The 23,416-nt window shown below is 44.8% G+C and overlaps 1 protein-coding gene across 6 annotated transcripts in view; it reads left to right on the top strand.

Moving 5' to 3' along the window:
* FBLN2 (fibulin 2) overlaps window positions 1-23,416 on the top strand; it is a 194,135-nt gene that overhangs the window by 20,126 nt on the left and 150,593 nt on the right. For 3 of the 6 annotated variants that reach the window (XM_073352181.2, XM_073352183.2, XM_073352180.2), the window contains exon 2: window positions 18,243-18,314. The exons of the other annotated variants lie outside the window; for them this stretch is intronic. The gene's annotated coding sequence lies outside the window, so the exon portion shown is untranslated. The remainder of the gene's footprint in view (window positions 1-18,242; window positions 18,315-23,416) is intronic. 6 annotated transcript variants of the gene reach the window in all.

Raw genomic sequence — 23,416 nt, 5'->3', positions numbered from 1 at the left:
GTGTGTTTTTAAGAAATGGAAGACTAGGACATGGAAGATGGTGCTCAGCCTGTAACAACATAGTTCCTAGAAAATAAGAACAGCTGTATTTATTATCAAATAGGTATTAAGGGGCCGTGGTCCTCTTTGGCCATAAAAGCATGTGGGAGAGGGAAGTATCAGTCCTCGCAGCCACGCAGCTATTTTTGACCAGAAGGTGGGACTAACATCAGAAGAGAGGGCTTGGGCAATAGGTTGAGTGGAAGGAGGAGAGTTGCATAAATGAGGGCAGTTTCTGATGGTCTCAGTCTGTCCATGCTCCTACCGCTTGCCCCTGGGATAGTGCCCCTGGTCCTTCCTCCCCTGCAGTACGAGTATAGCTTTTTGTCACTGCCCCACCAACTACCTTCCACAGACCCCTCCACAGTTTGGGAAAAGCTTAGGATGGGGAACTAACATTGAGAGGCTGTTCTTCTATAACCCTTTTTGGTACCGTAACTTAAACGGCCTTCGGAGGGGCATGTACTTTGTAGGATGCCCTAGATTTCCCACCCTTCCCTCAACTTATGCCTCTCTGGCTGAACAGAGCAGGTCATCTACATTGGAGCCACCGAAGGGCTAGATGGGGGCATAGTTGTAGGGCTGCTGTGTGGCTGCTTTTCCTCTCCTTGTACCCCAATTACATTCCATGTACATTGGTCTCCCTCTTACCTACTGAGCTGTGGGGAGCATAAGTCCCAAAAAAGAATATGGTGGTTCCTGATCTTATGGTTTCCATGACTGAAGTATCCTTATAATAACCCTGTGAAGTAGGGAAGTACTGCTGTCCCCATGTTGCATATGGGGACTGAGGTGCAGAAAGACCGAGTTGCTCAAGGTTACACAGAAAGTCTCTGGTGGCACAGGGAATTGAATCTTGGATCTCCTGAATCTTGAGCTATTGCCCTTCACTACTGGACCATCCTTCTTCCCTTTCTGATATCTCTACCCAATTCAGGACTGACCTGGATTTTCAGACGCACCTATGGGTATGTCTACACTGCAGCTGGGAGCATGCTTCCCAGCCCGGGTAGAACAAGATGCTCTATCTCTGCTTACGCTAGTGCACAAAAAGTAGCAGTGTGATGGTTGCAGGACAGGTAATGGAATGGGCTAGCCACCCAAGCGTGGGCCCATGGGGTCTGGGCAGGCTGGTGCTGTGACATCCACACTGCTATTTTTAGCACACTAGCGTGAGCAAGCTCATGTAAGTCTTTCTACCTGGGCTGGGAGACATGCTCCCAGCTGCAGGTTCAACAATCCACTTCACTGAGTGCTGATCTAGTAGACAGCCAACACTTCTTGGGTGGTTGAGGGCACTTGGTTTGGGGTTTATTCCTCAAATGGCGGGTAGGTACAATGGCACAACTTTGTCACCACAATTTTTCCCTTAAACCTGTTGTGTTTCCAGAGTCAGAGTGTGTTCTAGAATCACAGGACTGGAAGGGACCTGGAGAGGTCATCTAGTCCAGTCCCCTGCACTCATGGCAGGACTAAAGATGATCTAGACCATCCCTGACAGGTGTTTGTCTAACCCCACTCTTAAAAATCTCCAGTGATGGAGATTCCACAACTTCCCTGAGCATGTCTGTGTCCACAGTTTGGTCCAGTGTATCATCCTCTCTGTACTTGGATTATTTAAGGTCACAATGTCTAAACTCTTGTCTCAGTTAGTTGTTTTTTAGATATGATTGTGGAAAGAATGTATGTTTCATGTTCATTTAAAGTTTTGTAAACCTCCTTTCTCCCCTCCTCCCCCCTTGAACGTTGTGCCCACTGGATCTGAACCTGTGGCTGCACTACATAAGTGTGAAAAATCTTGTGGGGTAGGGGAGGGAACCAGAGGGTGTGGCTCAGTAGCAGAAGAGTTGTGCACAGGGGTGTCCCTTCCTACTGGCAGATTTTAGGAGATCTTCCAGTTTAGGTGGCTGGAGGGCAAATCTTGCCTCTTCAGTGGGGAAAATTCCAGGGAAATTGCAAGCTGAAAAGGCAGGGGACACACAGAATTTAACTATAATGTCCTGAGGTGGCATTTCTGTGACATAATGAAAGATGCATTTTAGCCATAATCACTCAGGTTTATTTCTATCGAGATCTGACTCTGTTTCCCATCCAACTGCATTTTTCTTTTTTAATAGATAGGGCAATTTCTCTCTCCAGGGACTCCAGCACATAATTTATTTCTGTCATATTCGTTTTATTTCCTCTATAGTCTGGTTCAGCATCACTATGTGGAATTAGTGAGGATGCACTGTATATTAGTTCTTTCTTGTTTTCTTGTATTAATGGTTTATTTTCTCTTGCTTAATTCCTCTTATGTTTATAATTTTCTTTTACTGGAAAATAGAAGGAAAGCTACCTCTGATCAAAGGGAAAAAACACTGTCAAAAAGTTTGAACATTTTATATGGAGACTATCAAATTCAAACAATTTGCCTTCACTAGTCCATAGCACGCTTGGAGTATTGTTAATTTTAATGAAAATCAGCCTTAATTTACTATATGGCTTATTCGTTCAACAAAAACAAGATGTGGACAAAGAGAAAGGAGCATTCTCATTATTTAGCTACATATATTCCTCCATAAAGTAAAATATTTATTGAAATGATCTTTTTCATTTGAGGTTAGTGGGAGTCAGTCTGTATATATATTTACAGAAGGAGTAAAGCTTTGAAGTATCTAATTATCATGGCAAGATCTAAGATTCTGGCTCTGCACCAGCATCTGTATTTGGCCTAGTATAAAAAGAGAAGGTTTTTATTACATTTTTTTCCAAAAAATTCCATAAAACCCAACTATTTTTATTTAGTTTATTTTAGGTCCGTTCCTTCACTCACCTTTCTTCTTCGAGTGATTGCTCATGCGTATTCCACAATCCCAGAGCACTGCACCGGTCTCCTCGCCCTGCCCGGAGGAAGTGATTGCGGCCCCGACCTCTCTGCACCGCAGGAGGACTTCAGGGCCCACCAAGAGCTCTTAAAGAGAGTGGCACCAAGCCTCCATCTCCAAGCAGAGGAGATGGAGGAGCCCTCAGACTCCCTGTTTAATGTGTTGTCCCCGTCAGCACCGGGCAGGGTGGCCTTGCCTCTCCATGAAGGGCTGGCTAACATTTGAAATGCCCTGTGGCAAACACCCACCTTTATAGAGAAGGGGGCCAATGAGGCCGAACGCAAGTACTTTGTACCCACTGAAGAGTACCTGTATACCCACCTGGTGCCCAACTCCCTGGTGGTCGAGTCGGTCAACCACAGGAAATGGCAGGGTCAGCCAGCCCTGACCCCAAAGAACAAAGACTTTCGGAGACTGGACTCTTTCGGAAGAAAAATTTATTCGTCTTCGATCTTCCAGTTACAAGTGGCAAACCATCAGGTTCTCCTGGGCTGGTATGAATTCAATCTGTGGGGCTCCCTGCCCAAGTTTGAGGCCTCCCTCCAGGAGCATGATAGGAAGGAGTTCAGGGCACTAGTGAAGGAAGGGGCAGCGGCCGCTAGGGCGTCCCTGCAGGCAGCATCGGATGCTGCAGACACAGCCGCATGATCAATTGCCTCCATGGTGTCCATGAGACAGGCGTCATGGCTCCTGCTCTCTGGGCTGTCCAGTGAGGTGCAGTCTTCCATGCAGGATCTCCCGTTTGGGAAGGCTCTGTTTGCGGAGGAAACAGATTCAAGGCTGCATGGCATGAAAGACTCCTGCCAGAGAGTCCTCCAGACTCTGGGCCTCTATGTCCCTACTCCGGCAAAACCTAAGTTCAAGCCGCAGCAGACTCCCACTCAGGCCACCCTCCCGAAGTATGAGGTCGCCCGTAAGAAGCAGCTGGACTATAAGAGACGCCCTCAGAGGCAGTCTCAGCCTGCCCTCCAGTCTGGGTCCTCCAAGGGCAATCAGGCAGGGAAAAGGCATTTTTGACGGGATGCTTGGGGGCACCCTGCCAATCCTCACCAGGGATCCACCCCCAATAAAGCTACCCTTCTCCAACTGGTTGTGTGCTTTGCTTTCCTCCTGGAATGGTCGCGGCTAACCTCGGACCGAAGGGTCCTCAACACCATCTCCCGCGGTTACCCCGTCCAGTTTACTTCCTCCCCACCTAACCATCCCCTACCCCCATCCTTCTTGGGGGACCTCTCACACAAAGCTCTGCTCGAGCAGGAGGTGGGGCGGCTCCCAGGACTAGCAGCGATAGAGGCGGTGCCCAAGGAGTTCATGGGCAAAAGGTATTACTCCCGTTATTTTCTTATCCTGAAGGCCAAAGGGGGGCTCAAGCCCATCCTGGACCTGCAAGGTCTGAACCAGTACATGGTGAAACTCAAGTTCTGCATGGTCTCCCTGGCCTCCATCATCCCCTCCCTGGATCCTGGGGACTGGTACGCTGCCCTCGATCTACAGAACATCCACATATTCGAGGGGCACAGGCGCTTCCTCTGTTTTGTGGTGGGACAGAATCATTACCAATTCACGGTACTCCTGTTTGGTCTGTCCACTGCCCCCAGGGTGTTTACAAAATGCATGTAAGTGATAGCGGCCTACCTCAGATGGTGCAGGGTCCAGATATTTCCCTATCTGGATGATTGGCTTCTCAAGGGCACCTCCCAGTCGCAGGTGAGGGATCTCGTGGCGCTCCTCCTGTCCATGTGCACCGTCTTGGGCCTGTTGGTAAACAACACCAAGTCCACGTTAGTCCGGGTCCAATGCATAGAATTTATTTGGGCGCTCCTGGATGCAGTGTTATCAGACAGATTCAAGATCCTGAAAGGTCTCATCGACTCGATCACATGGTTCCTGGTGACAACAGCCAAGGTTTGCCTGCAACTCTTGGGTCACATGTCAGTGTGCACGTATGTGGTCCATCATGCCAGATCCAGGATGAGGCCCCTCAGTGGTTGGCCCTGAAGTTCTCCCAGGCCCTGGACAGGATGGACAAGGTCCTCACCATGCTGGACTCTGTGATCACCTCCCTACAGTGGTGGTCCGCCCAAACAACATGCTCCAAGGGGTCCCATTCAGGGACAGGGCCCCGTCATTGGACCTGGTGTCTGATGCATTGGACGTGCATTGGGGGGCCCATGTGGGGAACTTTCAGACCCAAGGCCTGTGGTTGGCTCAAGATTTGACCCTACATATAAACGTCAAGGAGCTCAGGGCGGTGCAGTTGGCGTGCATGGCCTTCCGCTCGCACCTGGAGGGCAAGGTAGTCAGGGTCCTCATGGACAACACAGCCTCAATGTTCTATATCAACAGGCAAGGTGGGGCCCAATCCTCTACCCTTTGCCATGAAGCGCTCAGGCTGTGGAATTTCTGTATAGCCCACAACATCCACCTGAAGGCCTTCCACCTGGAATGAGAGGGCAGATCGCTCGAGCAGGGACTTTTCCTCGCAACATGAGTGGTTCCCTTAACTCGGAAGTGGCCCACCAGCTCTTCCGAAGGTGGGGAACTCCCCAGGTGGACCTATTCGCGACTCAGCAAAACCGGTGATACCTCCAGTTCTGTTCCGGGGGGGACGTGGGGAGGGGCGGTATCTCCGATGCCTTTCTCCTGTCCTGGTCAGGCTGGCTTTTCTACACCTTTCCCCATTCTCTCTAATCAGCAGGGTTCTGGAGAAGATAAAGATGGACAAGGCCCGGGTCTTCCTGATTGCTCCGGCGTGGCCCAGGCAGCATTGGTATGGGACCCTCACAGGCCTGGCAGTAGCTCGGCTGTTGCCTCTCCGCCCAGACCTGTTCTCTCAGGACCAGGGCCGCCTCCTCCATCCCAACCTAGCAGCGTTTCACCTCACAGCGTGGCTGCTCAGTGGTTAGGCGGAGAGGAAAGGACGTGCTCAGAACAGGTTCAGCGCGTCCTCCTCAAAAGTAGACGGCCCTCCACTCGCCACGCTTATTTGGCGAAGTGGTCCCGGTTCTCTAGGTGGGTGGTGGACCAGGGTGTCTTCCTGGTGGCCACCCTGATCCAGCTTATCCTTGATTACCTCCTCCACCTGAGGGTTCAGGGCCTGGCGCCCTTATCAGTCAGTCAAGGTGCACTTGGCAGCCATATCAGCCTTCAATCCGCCGATGCAAAGGCACATGGTATTTTCCCATGCTATGACTGGCCGGTTCCTTAAGGGTTTGGACCGTCTTTTTCCGTATTCTAGACCCCTGGTCCCACAGTGGGACCTAAGCCGCCTTTCATAAGGACAAGGTCCAGCTTCGCTCACACCCGGCGTTCCTCCCGAAGGTGGTCTCCGCCTACCACATGGGTCAGGACATTTTTCTACCGGTCCTCTGCCCCAAGCCTCACGTGTCCAGTGAGGAGCGCCATCTCCACATGCTTGATGTGCGGCGGGCTCTGGCTTTCTACCTCAAGCAGACCAAGCTGTTCAGAAAGTCCTTGCAACTGTTCGCCGCCTTGGCTGAACACGCGAGGGACCAGCCGATTTCCACTCAGAGGCTTTCCAATCGGATCACTTTGTGCATCTGCTTCTGCTATGAGCTGGCGGGTGTCCACCCGTCACCCATTGTGAGGGCACACTTGACTCGGGTGTAGGCCTCGTCGGCTGCCTTCGTGTCCCACATCCCCATCCAGGACATTTGTAGGGCCGCTACGTGGTCTTTGGTTCACACGTTCACCTCGCACTATGTGATCGTCCCCGAAACCAGAGATGACACCGGGTTCGGCATGGCTGTCCTCTGTCCTGGGAACTTGTGAACTCCTGCCCACCTCCAACAGATATAGCTTGGAATCACCTGTTGTGGAATACACAGGAGTAATCACTCGAAGAAGAAAAGACAGTTACCTTTCCGTAACTGGTGTTCTTCGAGATGTGTTGTTCATGTCCATTCCACATCCTGCGCTCATTCCCCTCTGTTGGAGTTGTCTGGCAAGAAGGCACTGAGGGTGGGGGGAGCACGCAGCATCCCTTATACTGTGCCAGGCAGGTGCCACTCCAGGGGTCGCAGGGGCGCTCCCCCCCTACGGGTACTGCTAGGGGAAAAACTTCCAGCACTGGTGCATGCGGCGAGCACGCACACCTATTGTGGAATAGACATGAGCAACACATCTCGAAGAACACCAGTTATGGGAAAGGTAACGGTCTTGTTCATACTGTGCTGGGAAACTCAGGCAGAATAGCATTATGCTAGTGTATAAGAACCAGAAAGTGAAAGTCAACAGTAAAAATAAGGGGGGGGGAAGGGGGGGAGAGAATCAAGTTTACTTGTGAAAGGCAAAAAGTAAATAGACCCTTCCTTTACTGTTCTCTAATTCTGACTTTTGATGATCTTGGTGTTATGTGAGCAATTTAAGAAAAAAGATAAAATAAATGGCTATCTTAACACTGCCTTTTGATTATGAATTTTAAGTTTGTTACAAACTTGGGGTCAGATCTGAGGACACTTACTACTTGGCATAAGATTCTGATTCAGGAAAGTATCCCCATTCAGGACAGCCCTTATCCACATGGTTTAAGGCCCACTGAAGTCAATGGGACTTAAGCATGTGCTTAAAGATAAACATGTGCTGTGTGGTGTTCTGACTAGGGAAGGACATAAGCACGTGATAGATCTTGATTTTAGTAAGACTTTAGCACTGCCCCATGACATTCTCATAAGCAAAGTAACGAAATGTGGTCTAGAGGAAATTGCTGTAAGGTGGGTGTGACAGAATACAACCCTGTGTTCACACCCTAGACACTATTGTAATAATTTTTGTACAAGGCATGTCTTGTATGGTATAATTTGAAAACTCATAATTTGCTAGTCAGTATTATCCTGATAAAATATGTATGGCAACATTGTATGTAAAGTTATAAGAGTTCCCTGTATGATGATATTAACACATGTTCCAAACTCCACAGCCCTGCCCAAATAGAAGCTAGGTCTGTCCTAAACAAAGGTATGCCTGCTCTGCTTAATTTGTATTTAAGCAGTAAACAGAGTCTTCAAGCAGGAAGGGAAGACAAAGGAAGTTCAAACAGGTGAAAAATCCAGCAGAAAATATCCTTCCACATAGACTCTTTGACACCTAGTGCCCAGCTGGAAATGGTTTTCAAGAGTGGGACTGAAACTATAAAAAGGAGGGAAAAACCCCACAAGGCACCCCCTCCCTCTCCCAGCCTGTTGCATTCACTGCCCTTGAAGAGAAAAAGGAAATAATCCTTGGGACTTTGAAGGAGGGGCCCTGACTGAGGGAGTTTGGTCAGTAGGACTGCTAAAAGCAGGTGGTGAAAAACTTGGCTTGAATCTGATATAGGTTGTTAAATTACGCATTAGTAAATGTTTTTTATCTTCATTTTTCTTGTAACCATTTCTGAGTTTTATGCCTCCTTATTTGTACTCACTTAAAATCTATCTCTTGGTAGTTAAAACTTGTTTTACTATTTTATCTAATCCAGTGTGTTTTAAATTGAAGTGTCTGAATAACTATTTGAGATTATTCCTTTTAAGGGCTAATAGACTTAAAATATTTTGTACTGTTCAGGAGGGGGCTGGGCCATACAGGACATACATTTCTGGAGGAAAATCTCAGTGTGGGGGTGTGTTGGGTTACACTCTGGCTCTCACCAGCCTTGGTTATACTTGGTGACCCCAAGCGTGGCTGGCAGTCTGCAGTCAGACACAGACATTCAGGGTGTGGCTGGCTTACATGCTGGAAGGCTGTTTGTTTGTGAGCAGCCCAGTTGGGAGTTACTTCAGCAAAGCATTGTAAGGCACCCAAAATTGTAGGGTGGGGTGACACAACTGCTCATTAGACTGGATTGTACCCTGGTATGTTACAGTGGGTGCACAACTGGTTGACAGGCCATACTCTAAGTGTAGTTATCAATGGCTCACTGTCAAACTGGAGGGATATATCTTTAGGGTTCCCACTGGTGTCTGTCCTAGGTCTGGTACTAGTGCATATTTTCATTAATAACTTGGATGGTGGAGTAGAGAGTATGCTTATAACACTTGCAGGTGACACCATGCTGGGAGGGGTTGCAAGCACTTTGGAAGACAGGATTAGAATTCAAAATAATCTTGTTGATTTCAGATCAGTTCTCCAGTTTGTCACGATGAAATTCAATAAAGACAGGTACAAAGTGCTACACTTGTGCATTTGATTTTTCCTTCCTAACTATAAAATGGGGAATAGCTGGCTAGGCAGTAGTACTGCTGAAGAAGATCTGGGGGTATAGTGGATTGCAAATTGAATATGAGCTAACAATTTCTATGCAGTTGCAAAAAATATAAACAGGAGTGTCATATGTAAGACACAGATCGTAATTGTCCTTGCTCTACTCAGCACTGTTGAGACCTCTGCTGGAGAGCTGTGTTCAGTTTGGGCACGATACTTTAAGAAAGATGTGGACAAATTAGAGAATCCAGAGGAGAGCAACAAAAGTAATAAGACTTAGAAACCTGAGCTATGAGGAAAGGTTAAATAATGTGGGCATGTTTAGTCTTGAGAAAAGACTAACTATAAGGGTAGTTTAATCTCTGGAGCAGGCTTCCAAGGGAGGTTGTGCTGTACCCATCACGGGAGGTTTTTAAGAACAGGTTGGACAAACACCTGTCAGGGATGGTCTAGGTATGCTTGGTCCTATCTCAGAATGGGGGGATGATCTAGATGATCTCTTGAGTCCCTTCTAGCCCTACATTTCTATCATTGTATATGCTTACTTGCTTCCCTGGCCCTAATTCACCAAGGTGCTTAACAACATGACTAACTTTAAGCATGTGAACAGTCCCACTGAAGTCCAGTGAGTTCACCTATGCCTGGTAATAGCTGTTAATGAGATCAGACTCTTAGCTTTGTTAGTGTGGTTCACTTGTACTTGTTAATAAACAAACTTCAAAGCAAAATTCCATGCATGATTATAAATCACATATTATTTATGAAAAAGACCACAACAGCTTCATGTGGTAATGGAAAAAAATGTAATGTATAACCTGAAAAGGAAACGAGCCTAGATCTTCTAACACCATTCTGGTTTGTAGGGTAAACATGGTACGAAACCGCAAACTCATTATAAAACTTGGAGCAGCATGCATGCAAGGGCAGAATTTGTCCATAAATATTGAAGACGAGAACAAACCCTATATTTGTAATTACTGTGTGTTAGTAGCTGATGCTGAATAACAGACAGGAAAAGACACTGTCCTTGTCCAGAGGAATTAATCATCCAAATTGAGGATACATCTCAGACATTTTGGGCCTTGTCCAAAACCCACTGAGGTCAGTGGAAAGAGTCCAGGAGCCAGGCTTCCGTGCGTGTGAGAAGATGAAGGGGTCACAGATGGTAGTGGTCTTTTCATACATGGAGCAAACATTCCAGAGAGAGTAGAAGAAATGGAGGAGGGACAGGGGGGATAGATATGCGTCAGAGAGTCCAGTGGAACAAAGGTGGTGACAAGGAAGAGTGTGGGAGGTGGAAAGGGTGGGATAAAAGGAGAGCTGGAACTGGGGCAGATGTCACTGGAGATGAGAAGCAGGGAGAGTAGTGTGCATGTGGGTTATGGATTTGTGAGTGTGGGAGACTGAGAAGGGAAGGGGGAGAGGAAAAGACAGATGTGGTGGGAACAGAAGGGGAAGGTTCAAGGGAACAAGAGATGGTGCAAGAGGTTGAAGGAACAGACTATGATGCAGAGAAGGGATGTGGTGAGAGCCATGGGTGATTAATGGCTGCCCATGATTAATAATGGTGATTCATTGGGGAACTCAGTGAGTTGGGCAGTGCAGTAGATTTGACTGAGATCAATTGGAATGGAACAAGCAGCTAGATTTATACAACTAAGAAGGTGAATGGTCGATAATACAAATCTACAATACATAGAGTAACCTAGATGTAAGGCATACAGCAGGATATTGAGTTCTGAGGGGGTAGGCGTGGGAAATGGCTGTTTATCTCCAAATATTAGGGTCTGAGGTAAAGATAATTAGGATATAAATAACATGAAATATTTTCCCATATGAAGTATTTCCCATATGAAATATTTTCACCTAAAGATGTCAAAGCACTTCACAAAGATCAATGGCCAAGATTTTCAAAATGGACATGTAACTGTGGATGCCACAATTGTGGGTAACTAACTTGAGACATTTTAAAGGGGCCTGGTTTTCAGAGAACAGGTGCTCAGTGTTCTCTGAAAATCAGGACCTCTTAAAGCATTTCAAATCAAACAACTTGAAAATTGTTGCCACTAAAGATTCGTTTCTCCAGCTCTAAAATGGGGCTATTGAGACACAGAGAGGTTAGGGCCCAGATCCTCCAAGGCATTTAGGGAACTAACTGCCATTGATTGATTAAAATGGGAGTTAGGCACCTAAATGCCTTTTGAAGATTTGGGCCTAGATAACTTGCCCATCTTTACCCAACTGATCTATAGCACAGCAGGAAACAGAGAGAGAACCTGTCCCTTGGCCCCATGCTCAATCCATTAGCCCAAGAACAAATTAATTTCCAGCACAGCGAGCCATGTAGCAACTCTTCAACTTCTCTTTGACAGCTTTTGACAATCACTGCAGTTCACTGAAAAATAAATACCAGATAGAAGATGGGGAGGAACTGTGAGAGTAACTTCTAGTAGCTACATCTGGTAATATTGTTTGTGAAGGATAGAAATTTAGACGAAATAGCAAGGCATGCATCTTCTCACATTTCTGTATCCAGCAAACAAAATTAATTCTATTGTCTTTTATGGAAAGCTTGTGTGTAGGAGCCGTTTTGATTGGTGGATTACATCTGCAGTTGGAGACTGAGTAAGGGGATGATGGATTCAGGCTTCAGTTACAGGGATTTCACTTTTCATTCATGAAGAAAACTGAAGATTTCTTTCCAGCACATTTTATTTTGGCATTGGAACTTTTCAAAGCACTCCACAAATGGTGGGCTTTGATTTCCACTTGTTTAAAGTCAGTGGTAATTAACATTTCTTTGAGAACATTCTAACCAAATGTTCTAGTTTTGTCCTCCATTAAAATAATAATTTTTGCTCTTATCTAAAAGATGTTAATTAGTGTTTATAATAATCCCGTTGTGGAAGCATTATTGTCAGCAGTCTGAGAGGGGGAACAGGTTGTTTGGGTGCAATTGGAGACTCACGAAAGACATGGAAAACTTATAATTAACATAATACATCTGATAGATCTGTTTCATCTGCTGTGGATAATGCTTTGTCTTCAGTCCTTGTGTACTTGTAGTTTGTTTTCTTGGAGGGGGGGAGGGTTGTGCCTGGGAATAATGAAATAATTTTCTTCCCTCCCTGCCCAGTCTAGTAAACATATTTGGGAGAAGAGACGACAAACTGACTCCTAGATTAAGGAGGTTGTGGATGTTAGGTGGCAAGGCTGGGTCATCTTACCCTTTCCATGAGGAAGGGGTGGGTGTCAGGACTCTAGCCCATCTTGCCCTTCCTGGTCTGATGTGGATGGCCATGGAGATTTGAGGAGAGAGCTGGAGATGCAAGAGGGTGGAGCAAGGGAGGAGACTATCCAACTTCATCACCTGTGTTGTGCTCAGCTTTCCACGTGGAGAGCCAGAGATTACACAGCTAGGGAGCTCTATAACCTTCCTTTAGAGCCCATCCAGGGTTGCTCTGTGCGATCATAAGGAACAGTCCAGTCGAAGGGAAGGCAGCTCCTACAGAGTCTACACTTATCAGTGGGGTCAATAGGCCTCTGATTCTTTGCTGAAGGGAGTCCCCTTTCCACTCACAGAAACAGAGATGAGTGAGGTTGGAGAAGGCTCAGTCTGCAAATCTACATCCCCCCCCACGCTTTCTCTCACTAGGGGGAAGACCATGCAGAAAAATCTCCCAGAATGCTCCTCTTCTCTGATACCACTTCTGTGAGCTTTTCTACTGGAAGGCAATCTGGCCATGAGGCTGTTTCTTCCATAATGCCAGCTACTCTTCCCCCTTCCCTTGTAAGAAAAGCCTGTACTGAAATTAGATCACAAAAATCAACCCAGATTACTTCCAGGATCAAGAGAGTACCCGAATCCTAAGAAAATTGCAGTGACTGGCTTTTTTTTTAAACCAGTGGAAAAACCTGCCCCATGACGAGCATGCATCCAGTATGTTGTGTGGAGCCAAGAATATCCAGAAAATGAAAACTGCTTAAAAATGCCCTGTAAATAAAGGAAAGACACCAATCATAATGATTGAGAAGAGGGTGCTAGCCCAAACCAGGGAGATGAGGTGAAGAAGGTTGCAAGGCTGGATGGAGAAAGGCTTTGGAAAACTGAACAATTTTGTATGCTATTGCAAATTTGCTCCTGTTAAATGTGCAGAGCTAAAAGTTTAAAATACCATTTATATTGGCACCTAACTTGTTCAAGCAATCGAATAGAGCCCTGCAGCAATCTCTGAAATCTGCATCTGAAAGCTTGGAAACATGCCTTATACCAAATGGAAAGACAGAATAAAGCAACAAGTAAGAGAGCAAGCCAATGTAAAGCACCTCTGGAAGACCCTGGAAAAAGCCAAACAGACAATCAGCTGCCATGTGCAATAGCCAGAAGAATTGGAAGGTGAATTACAACAGACTGTTGATTAGTGGGAAGATATAACAATGAGTGAGAGAGTGGTGAGTTATTAGCTGGTACACAAGTTTGGAATATGCTTCATTTGTCTACATTTATTAAGTCAATGAGAGCCTTGCCTGATAGGGACTGTAGGATTTGGCCTGATCTGTATTACCGGTGGTGGTGGTGGTCATCCTCTTGAAAATTTGTACAGCATTAGATTCACTTTCGTGTGTGTGTGTGTGTGTGTGTGCTGCACTAGAGCAATTGTCTAAATTTGTTCATCGTATTTAGTTGTTTTTTCTACAGCCATGGTGCATGATTCTTTTTTTATTAATTAGACTGGGTAGAGGAGGTGGTATTTAGAGCCTCCTGGCTCCCTTCCTTGTACATCCATGTGAAGGGGAAAAGATGTGCCAAATTCTGTTGGAGCAAGTAATGAACAACTGCACCGTAGTATACTCTTGACAGAACATATAGCACTTGGTTCCAAGTGGAGCAAGTAGCAGAGCAAGAAAGAGACAAGGGAAATGAAATAAGGCAGAAAAACCTATGGAAATCCTGTGTCCAGTCCATTCTCTGAGGGCCTGATGAACACGATGGGTCTTCAAAACATGTCTTTTAGAGGACTATCTTCATGGCTACCTTCACTGATGTGGCATGATCAGTTCACATGCTACCCTGTTCTTTTTACAGTTTCTGTTGTGTTCCTGTCACGTGCACTAGAAGTTACCAGTGCTATAAGAAGAATTAACGTGCGATAGTATTTATCCCATGTTGTTCAGATTGTTCCTAGGACATCCTCTGATGCCAGGCTCACGGTTGCTGATTCTCTTCTTCCACCTTGCTTCTGCCCCATATCACATCACCATGCAGTACTCATGTCATGTACTTTTGTCTCACTGTAGCAAATCTTCTGATCAGATCAAGCTGACTTTGACTCTGGTCCGGATTCTGATACCATGCTGAATGGTAACTTACTCAATGAATGGTCCCATGGAAGTCAATGAGAGCACTTGTAGAGTAAGGTGCCACTCAGCATGTGTAAGGATATCAGAATCTGGCCGCTAAGCTTTATACCTAACACCCTCACACACTGGGTGTGAGGCCTCTCTTCTTGTAGAGGCGATGGTGGTGGCTCACTATATACTGATGCTATGTCTGTGCCATGCAGGTGATTGGAGAATATGACTTTGGGGCAATAATAAGCAAATGATGGAACAAGAATTGCAGTAGATACTCAGGCAAACTTTCATTGACTTCAGTGGAAGTTTTCTTGAATGAGGACCCAGTCATCCTTTCTTGGGTATTACTCCTTGCAGAGATTCCCTTGAATTCTCCCAGCAGGGACAGAATCCATGCAGCCCCTTGAGAGCATGGCTCTCACAAAAGACTTCATACTAGGGTCTTGCTTGATTGCAGCTCCCTACCTGTCATAACCAACCTCTAAAGGGGGAAGGGTTCCACACTATGGAAAGGAAAGCAGCACAAATTACTGTGAACTCTGTTGCAGTAACTTACACTGTCTTGTCTCAGAAGCCAGCAAAGATCTGCCGGCCCACCTACTCCCAACCCCACAGTGGAAGGGAGATTAGGCTGTGAAGCTGGCTTTCCCCTCTTTCATTGTTCTCCCAGCCAATCCGCAGGCGTAGATTCCCCTCTACTTATGGAACTAAGAAGCTCATGATCTGGTCTGATATTTGTAAGTATGACATATTGCCATGCCCATGTTTTGGCTTTACGCATACAGAAGTTTGCTCCTGGGCATGGCATTCTTAACTCTTAGCCAAGCATGTTCTGGCAGCTGAGAGAGTAGAAAGTTGTCTTTCTTCAGCTGCACTCTCCTACACGTAGCTGAGAAAATATATCAGTTTGCTGCTACAGTTGATTCTTGAAAGCAGCATTTATTCTCTGGAGAACTAGGTTTGAATCCTGTTGAGAAACAGAGTTTTATCTTAGATTCTAGTGGGTGTTTGCTACATTACAAAACCACCATGTAATATGGGAGAAAAACTTTTGTGATTGGCAGTGTATTCCCAGGAGAACCCAAGATTGCAGTCTGCAGGCACACATGTTGCAGATGGACATAGAGGTACATTCACAGAGTTCTGTGTACCTAGCTCTGTTTACTGGAATCTGTCTCTCTCGAAGTATGGAAAGTCATGGAGAAAACCCAAACAAGAAAGAGATTGATGTAGATAAAATAAAACTTACCATGCAGTTAACATGTTACAATGTATTGCAATGGAAATTCAACATTCATCATGAAAATGACAATGTCTAGACAAGTTTGACTGATTTATTTACCTCAATAAACATTAGACTATAGCGGCAAGATTTATTTTGACACAAATGACTCCTCACTCTTTAGGAGTCCATTGTCAGAATGAAACCAAATTGTGTTGGTTACTTTGGGGACCTACTGCTAATAGAATGGATTCTAACTTGAAGATGAGATGAGCCAAGAGAGAGACCCACTACTGTAACTGACTTTGAAGCATTTTTGCTTGGGGAGCGGGGCATAAATCTGGGATAGAATACATAGCTGTTCTGCTTCTGTTTTTACCCAGTTGTTAATGATGTTGAAACACTTCCTATATAATCCATGAGGCAGGGGACCCCAGAACTCCGCTGAACAGTCACTTACCGTATTTTCCCCATTCACTTAGCTTATTTTCCCTCAATAAAGTAAAAACTGTTCCAGCAGGACTGCCCAATATAGCTAGAAAGTAACTAGACAGGTTTCCATCTGATGCTTATATTCAGTTTTAAAACAACATGTTCCCTAGTGAATGGAGGTGGTCTCCTGCATCATAGCTCCCCCCATGCTTAGGGTGGTTAGGTTCAAAGCGCCTTAGGAGTACTGTACTGTTGCCATTTTAAATGCTTTCATCTAAGTATTTTTCAAAGAGTAAGTTTTAATTAGCACTGTAGTAATTTAATTGCTACAGGGGAAATTCTGAAAACTTGCATGCCACAGTCCATGAGATCACTGCTGCTTTTTCTCTCAAATTTCTGATGGAGAGAGTGAATAGAAACTCTTTGTATGCCAGCTGAAGGAAGAGAGAGGGAAGGAGACAAAGACTTGAATGTATCAGAGGAAGTTTGGAGATTGAGAGGGGAGCAAAGGATGAGCACCACAAAGGACTTCAGAAGTGCAAAATCCCAAACCACTTCCTACATGAACAGGGGTACAAGCAGCTGTGTCCTGGCCAAATTGAATAACTTAATTTTGCCTACCAAAATTTTTTCCTATATTGTCCAATCCTTCCGCCATTCTTACTTAGGCAAAACTCTGGAAAATTTGGCTCATAGTTTCCTGAGCGTTCTCACCTATTTTACTTAATCTATATGCATTTTTATACTACACTCATCACAGTGCTATTTGAGTATCATCTTGGTTGCATACACCCCTACGTGCATGGTGTTGAACTAATTTTGCATGCTTGTTATAGCATCTGTATAATAAGTGTTGCCAAATTTGCAGTGCCTACATATAGTAGAATATTCTGCACATGTGTTGTGCAGTCGGAGTCTGTGTGGTCAGGAGCTTCTCTTGCATTTCATGTGCACTGTGAAAGCACAGTAGTTCTGTTTGCTTGTGGAAACTGTACTGGGACGTTGTGAGCACAGAGAAGTTTTTGTTGGCTGCATCTTGTCACACTGGTTTTTATTTCTTCCAGATTTTTGACTGTTGTGGAATTAGAGGGGTTTTTAGGTGCAAATAGGGTGGTCTTTAACTTTCTGGAGTGGATAATTTCTTTCTTATAAATTAAACCAATTTATTTTAATTTCAAAGATGAATAATGAAGCAGATTTCCTACATAACAGAGCTGACTAAGTACCTGGCCAGTTATGCAGTTATGTTCCAGGATATAATACAGTGGTCCCCAAACTTTTTACCTTGCACCCCTTCTTACCCCTGTCTCCCTCAGCTGTGGTTGGGGGCTGGGCTGGGAGTGGGGCGGGGGCTGGGCTGGGAGCCATTGGCTGAGGACGGCGCTACAGCTGGGGGTGGGTCTGTGGCCCGGAGAGGGGTTGGGAGCAGAGCCACAGCCCGGCTGTGGTTGGGGCCTGAGGCTGGGGCACGGCTGGAGCTGGGGCCGAGGCTGGGGCTTCACCTGGTGGCGGGGCCAGAAGTGGAGCCATGGCTGGGAGCCAGGCCTGGGACCAGGACTGGAAGTGGAGCCATGGCAGGGAACTGTGGCTGGAGCAGAGCAGATGGCAGACCAGGACTGCGTGGTGCTTCCTCCCTTCCCCCAAATGTTCCTCCACACCCCACAGTTTGGGGACCACTGATATGACGTATACAGTGGGTTGTATTTGGGATGCATTTGTGGGAATTTGAATCTTGATCATCTTGTTAGGCACCTTGTGTTTCATTGGTTTTGTAAAGCACAATAGCCCCATTTCAGAAGGGCATGTGTTTTAGTGCTATCCGGAACAGGGAAGTTCTCCTGAGTCAAGGCTCATGTGCCTTTATGTGACTGAGGAAAATCCAGCCCCTCCTTTTCCCCCCAGTTGTTTTGTTGGAGAGGTCCCCATGGCATTGGAATTAGTGTGGTTCCGCAGCACCCATTAGCCCAACAACAACCCCTTCGCTGCCCCACAAATCACCCTGATGTGCTGGGTGTCAGGGAGTTGAGGCAGAGTCCAGCTGCACTGGGGGTGGGGTGAGCATTTGTCCCCCCATCCCCATCACACATGTACACACTCATATGCAGGTCTGTCTTTTTTTTTTTTTGCAGCTGCTCATCATCCCGTTGAGTCCCTTTTTGGATTTGCTGCGCTGGGGATTTTCCACAACCCTGCAGTGACAGGTGAATTTCTCCATATGTGAGGCAAATACACGTTACGTTAATTTGGGTTGAACTGCAGAGAGGAGAGAGTACTGAATGAAACATTACACCTAAACTGTGGCTCACAACCCCGCCGCCTCCCCCACCCCACCCTCTCCTATGGTATATTTGGGGCTGGGCTGCTTTTTACTACATGACTGCAAACGCTGCTTCCAAAGCTGCACTCCCGGAGAAGCATAATAGTATAGTTTAGCAATTGGTTGATTAGTTGTAATAGTTAGCTATAGGTTTCCAAAAACTTGGTTTGAGGGACTCACCTTCCTCTGAAATAATTTGGCCCACATTTGGTTGACAGGCAGATAGTAATGCTGACCTTACCACAAATTCCTCTGAGCATATCAAAGGACTTTAAAAACATTAATTAAGCACCATAACATTGGTACAAAGTGGGTAAATAATTACAGTAGATGGTGTGTTGTCTGATTGGTTCTCTTTCTTTGAATCTGCTATCATTTCTGCCTTGCATGTCTTGTGCCTTAACTTTCCTCCCGCTTTTAATGTCTCCAGTGACCTAAGTTATGTCTACGCTTCAATCGGGAGGTGAGACTTCAGCATGTGTAGTTATATCTAAGCTAGCCTCAATCTGCCTGACTCAAGTACTAATAGCAGTGAAGCCATGGCAACACAGGCCCCGTCTTCCCAGGACCCTGGGTGCATACTGCTGTAACTTCACTGCTATTGTTACTCAGGCTAGCTTGGGTATATCTACACATGCCGCAGTCATACCTCCCAATTGCAGTATAAACATATCCTTATTCGAAGCTCCATAAGGCTCTCAAATGTTCTTCCTGTGTGGGTTAACTGCAGTACAATTTCAAGCTTTTCTCTGCAACCACCAGGGCTAGAAACATCTGTCTTTTTTTAAAAGAAATCTGAGCTTCTCACCTAATCACAGGTCCCCAGGAGATGGGGCTTTGAGAATAATGCCAAATATCACAAGACTTTTGTGATAAACTCATGAATTGGTGACAGTGTAATTGTTAAGTACAAGACGTGTTATTTTTAATAAGAGACAGGACAAAGCTACAACAATTGGATCCAGGTTTTTGTTGGGGTTCATCAGGTCCATCTCAAGTTTCAGTAGTTCCAGAAGGAAAGGGCTAGTGTTTTTGTAGACTGTATATTAGAGAACTGCAACAAACATTTCTCCTGTCGTTCTTTCATGTTCTGAGTAGCCCTTCAGTTACACCTAGTGTGAGATGGGGTGGAGTAAGCCATGAATTCTCTCTTGCAGCTTTTGGTGAGATCACAAGTTTCTGGCGGGTGAGGGTGTGAAAGGAAGAACTAATCTATTAGCTGGCACCATCTACTCAGGAGCAACTGGGTTCAGGGTTGTTCTCGCCCAGCGGAAAAAAAAAAAAAAAGAATAGAAAAGATTTCCCCCCCAAAATATTTTTTCATCCTCCCTTACATTTAAGGGGTAGTGTTCTTAGACTGATCTTTCCTTCCTCATTTTCTCCTGCCGTTTGTGATTCTGACAGCTACCAATTTGACTGCCAGCAGTTGAAGTAAGAGGTATAAAAGTATATAGCATATAAAAACACATTTAAACTTCTTGTATAGTGTGTGCTTTCCAGATTACTGCACCTTTTTGAATGCTCTTCAAAAAATGTAATATCCTGGTTGGATGCTCTGTTTATTCACAGACCATGGGCCATGGCAGTACAAGTTTTTATATGCTGCCCAGTCAACAGAGCACATGAGGGAAGGACAATTATTTCTAAACCTGCCATAGATAATAGATAATTTCGTACGTTCCTTTAGGATGAAAAGGGCTGTCTGCCAATTAAACACCTCTTAAACCCTGAAAGTAGGGCTCAAGTGGGAATTAAGGGATGCATAAGCTTTGTGCTGGCCCAGGTGAATTTCACCTTTAGTGCATGTAGATCATACAATTTTTTTATACTGTATCTATATGCTGGCTATACTTCTTTCCAATAAAAACATTTAAAAGCATCCTGCAACACCATATACATCCGAGTAATCCTTTTGTGTGTCGCCATATTGCAGTCCATGGGACTACAAGCATAAGTAAAATTTACTCGTATAAGGAAGCCTTGTAAGGAATGGGCCTCCTGTCATTTGTGGGCACCTGAAATAAACTGACGGGCTCAGGGTGACAACTGGAGCTGATCTACAAATTTTTGACAAGACATTTTCAACTTGTTTATATTATTGTCAGAATGGAACGCTTTTGCCTTGTTGAAATGAAATATGTTTAGAATATTTAATGGAATGAAAAAGTTTGAGATTTTGACTTTTTGTCGTGATTCAGGAGGAAACATTTTGAACTCTCTGATCTCCCCACATGATGGAAATTCTGTGTTTTGACCAACTCTAGTTATAGTTTCTACTGCATACTGACAATAGCCTTGAATGTCCTATCTTGGAAATCTGTCCATCTCGTTTGCTAACTCAAAAGGCTCTTCTGTCCTTCTCTCCGTTGTCTAATGCCCATATATCCCACGTGTGCACTTGCCTCCTTCCCACCCACCCCCATCCCAGTGTTCCATAGAATGTCGTCTTTCTTCCTTTGTTATGAATTTGGGGAGAAAAATGTTACCAACATGAATAACATTCTCCTGCCAAAAAAAATATTTTCCTTAAGGTTGATTTTAAAATAATGGAAATGAATCTAAGTTATTCTTTTAGTGCTTAAATTGGTAATATACTTGAATGTCATTTTAAAATCAGAGACCTCATGAATAGTCCTTTGTTTTAGTTGGGATGGTGGGGGATTAGTCTCCGAGAGACTCGCATGAGCTCATTCTTTTTGCAAAATTGGCCACCTTTGGAATGTTGGCTTATTGTGGGCATTATTATGAGGCTAGGCTGCTTTTGATGGGCAACTCAACACCTTGAGGTTTCATTCTGTCTCATTGTGGAGTTACTCCAGATTCTCACCAATGTAAGAGGAGAATCAGGCCTTTGGTGCCCGTATTAACTGGGACCTCCTTTATGTGGTATACTGTGCACATTAGCATGGCAACAGCGGTTCTGTTCTGTCTTTTGCCCAGTGCAATCCCATTGAAGCCAATGGGACTACATGGAATAAAAATCAGTGCAGAATGTGGATCTGTAAATTTAATAAATTTCACAAAAGATGTATTTAAACAAACAACACCCAAACTTTCTGGGTAATGAAGTGGTGTACAAGCCTGTGGGTGAGATATGGGTGGTTTTGCTGCAGAGTTGTGTGAAGCTCAGATACAGTTGTTGAAGGGATTTTTGTTCATATGTGTGGGGTTCTATTTGTTGTGACATCCCATCCAAACTCTGAGCAGCAAATGTCAATGAAGTTAATAAGACGCAGTGAAAGATATAAATGGGCCTGATTCTCTCTCACTTACACTAAGGCCCCTCTCTAGTGCACTGGCTGCAAAAAGGGGCATTTAAGTGAATGTAAATACAATCACAGTTGTGGAGAATAAATTATTGAAATCATAAAGTAGTTGTAAAAATTCCAAAAGCCTCACACCCACTGAGATGATGCAACTTCTCCAGTCAGTCATGACACCCTTCTTCTACAATTAGAGTGACCAGATAGTAAGTGTGAAAAATCAGGGCGGGGGGAGAGGCACCTATATAAGACAGCCCTGCATATCGGGACTGTCCCTATAAAATCGGGACATCTGGTCACCTTATCTATAATAACATGAGTTGTATTTAAACTAGTTGGTGTCTCCACAACACAGTTTGTCTCCAGAAAGGGCTGAGTTCCCAAAGCAGTTATACACAAACTCCTTAGGACTATACAGGATATGCACCCATTCTTTGGAACAAGTGTAAGATACATTTTCCCCAGCTGAACAAAATAGACATGACTCTGTGTTTCATTCAATGCTTGGGTTCCACCATCCCCCCAACCCGGTGCAGAAGGAAGCTTAATTGGGGTGGGGGGAAACTGGTAGTCAACAAAGGGAAATATAAAGAAGATTTAGCAGTTTAAAAGAGTGAAATGAGATATTTCATTTGAAAGCATTTTCTCCAGAGAGACAGGCATCAAAGAGAGATTGGGCATGGGTGACTGAGAAGATAATGTGGTTACTAACAAAGGATTTCAAAGGGGTAGATAAATTTGGCTTTAACCAGCTTGATATGAGTGTGTTTGATGAGAAATCAGTTAGAGATGTGAAAGTGACTAGAGGGGGAGGAGTCAGAGTGATCATGGACAAAAATGCTGTGATTGGATAAGAGATAAGAGGTTGGACTCAAGAGATAAGGTGTAAATGGAGAAGAGAACTAGGGACAGAACTCTGAGGGACCCAACAGAGGGGGAAGAGGAATAGTTAATGGGAAGGGAAACTGAACTATCTTCTGAAGTGGCTGGAGAGTGAGGAAGAGAACCAAGAAAGCACTAAAGCCAGGAAAGACCAAGGCAAAGAGAGAACAGCTGTGTCACAGCAGATAGCAAAACAGACAGAAGATCATCTTAGGCTAAAATAGGACCAGGTAGGATCAAAGGAGATTAAGGGGAAAGTAGACAGTAAAGGGAGGTTGGAGATGGAGACAAGTGGAGTTAAGAGGTTTTCTTTTCAGGGAAACTGGAGTGATTTTGAAAGCTATAGAAAGGAGCCAGGTAAGTAAAGATGACCATGCAGGAAGAGATAGAGAAGCTGCAGTTTCTAGATCCACTAATAGTTAATGCACCACTAAAGGATTTATTAGGCATGCTAGATATAAAGTACAGCTAATTTTGTTATTCACTTCAAAAAACAAACTTTATGGCCTTTCGTTGAAACGTCAAGTTTTGCTTGAGAAGTGAGCCTGCTCATATGCTACATTTGAGAGGCAAGAAACAATGGACAGCATATGACGAACGTTATACTGCACTGACAAGTATCACTGTGTGATATTCACTGAACTATCCCGCTCCATTTGTCATGTTTAATATGTTGGTGCAACAACTATAAATATGTGGTTGCTACACAAGTATCATTAGTCATTTTAATATAAGACTGAAAATATATAAGCACAATACATCTTTTAATGAGGGGTCCTTTATTGTGGAAGCTGGGGTGAATTTTGGTGCTGTGACGGGTCAGATTGACAGCCTTAGTGAA

This window comes from Lepidochelys kempii, chromosome 7, assembly GCF_965140285.1.
Source record: "Lepidochelys kempii isolate rLepKem1 chromosome 7, rLepKem1.hap1, whole genome shotgun sequence".
NCBI lineage: Eukaryota > Metazoa > Chordata > Testudines > Cheloniidae > Lepidochelys > Lepidochelys kempii.
Note: the sequence above shows the minus strand (reverse complement) of the source record. Positions and strands in the feature narration are given on the sequence as shown.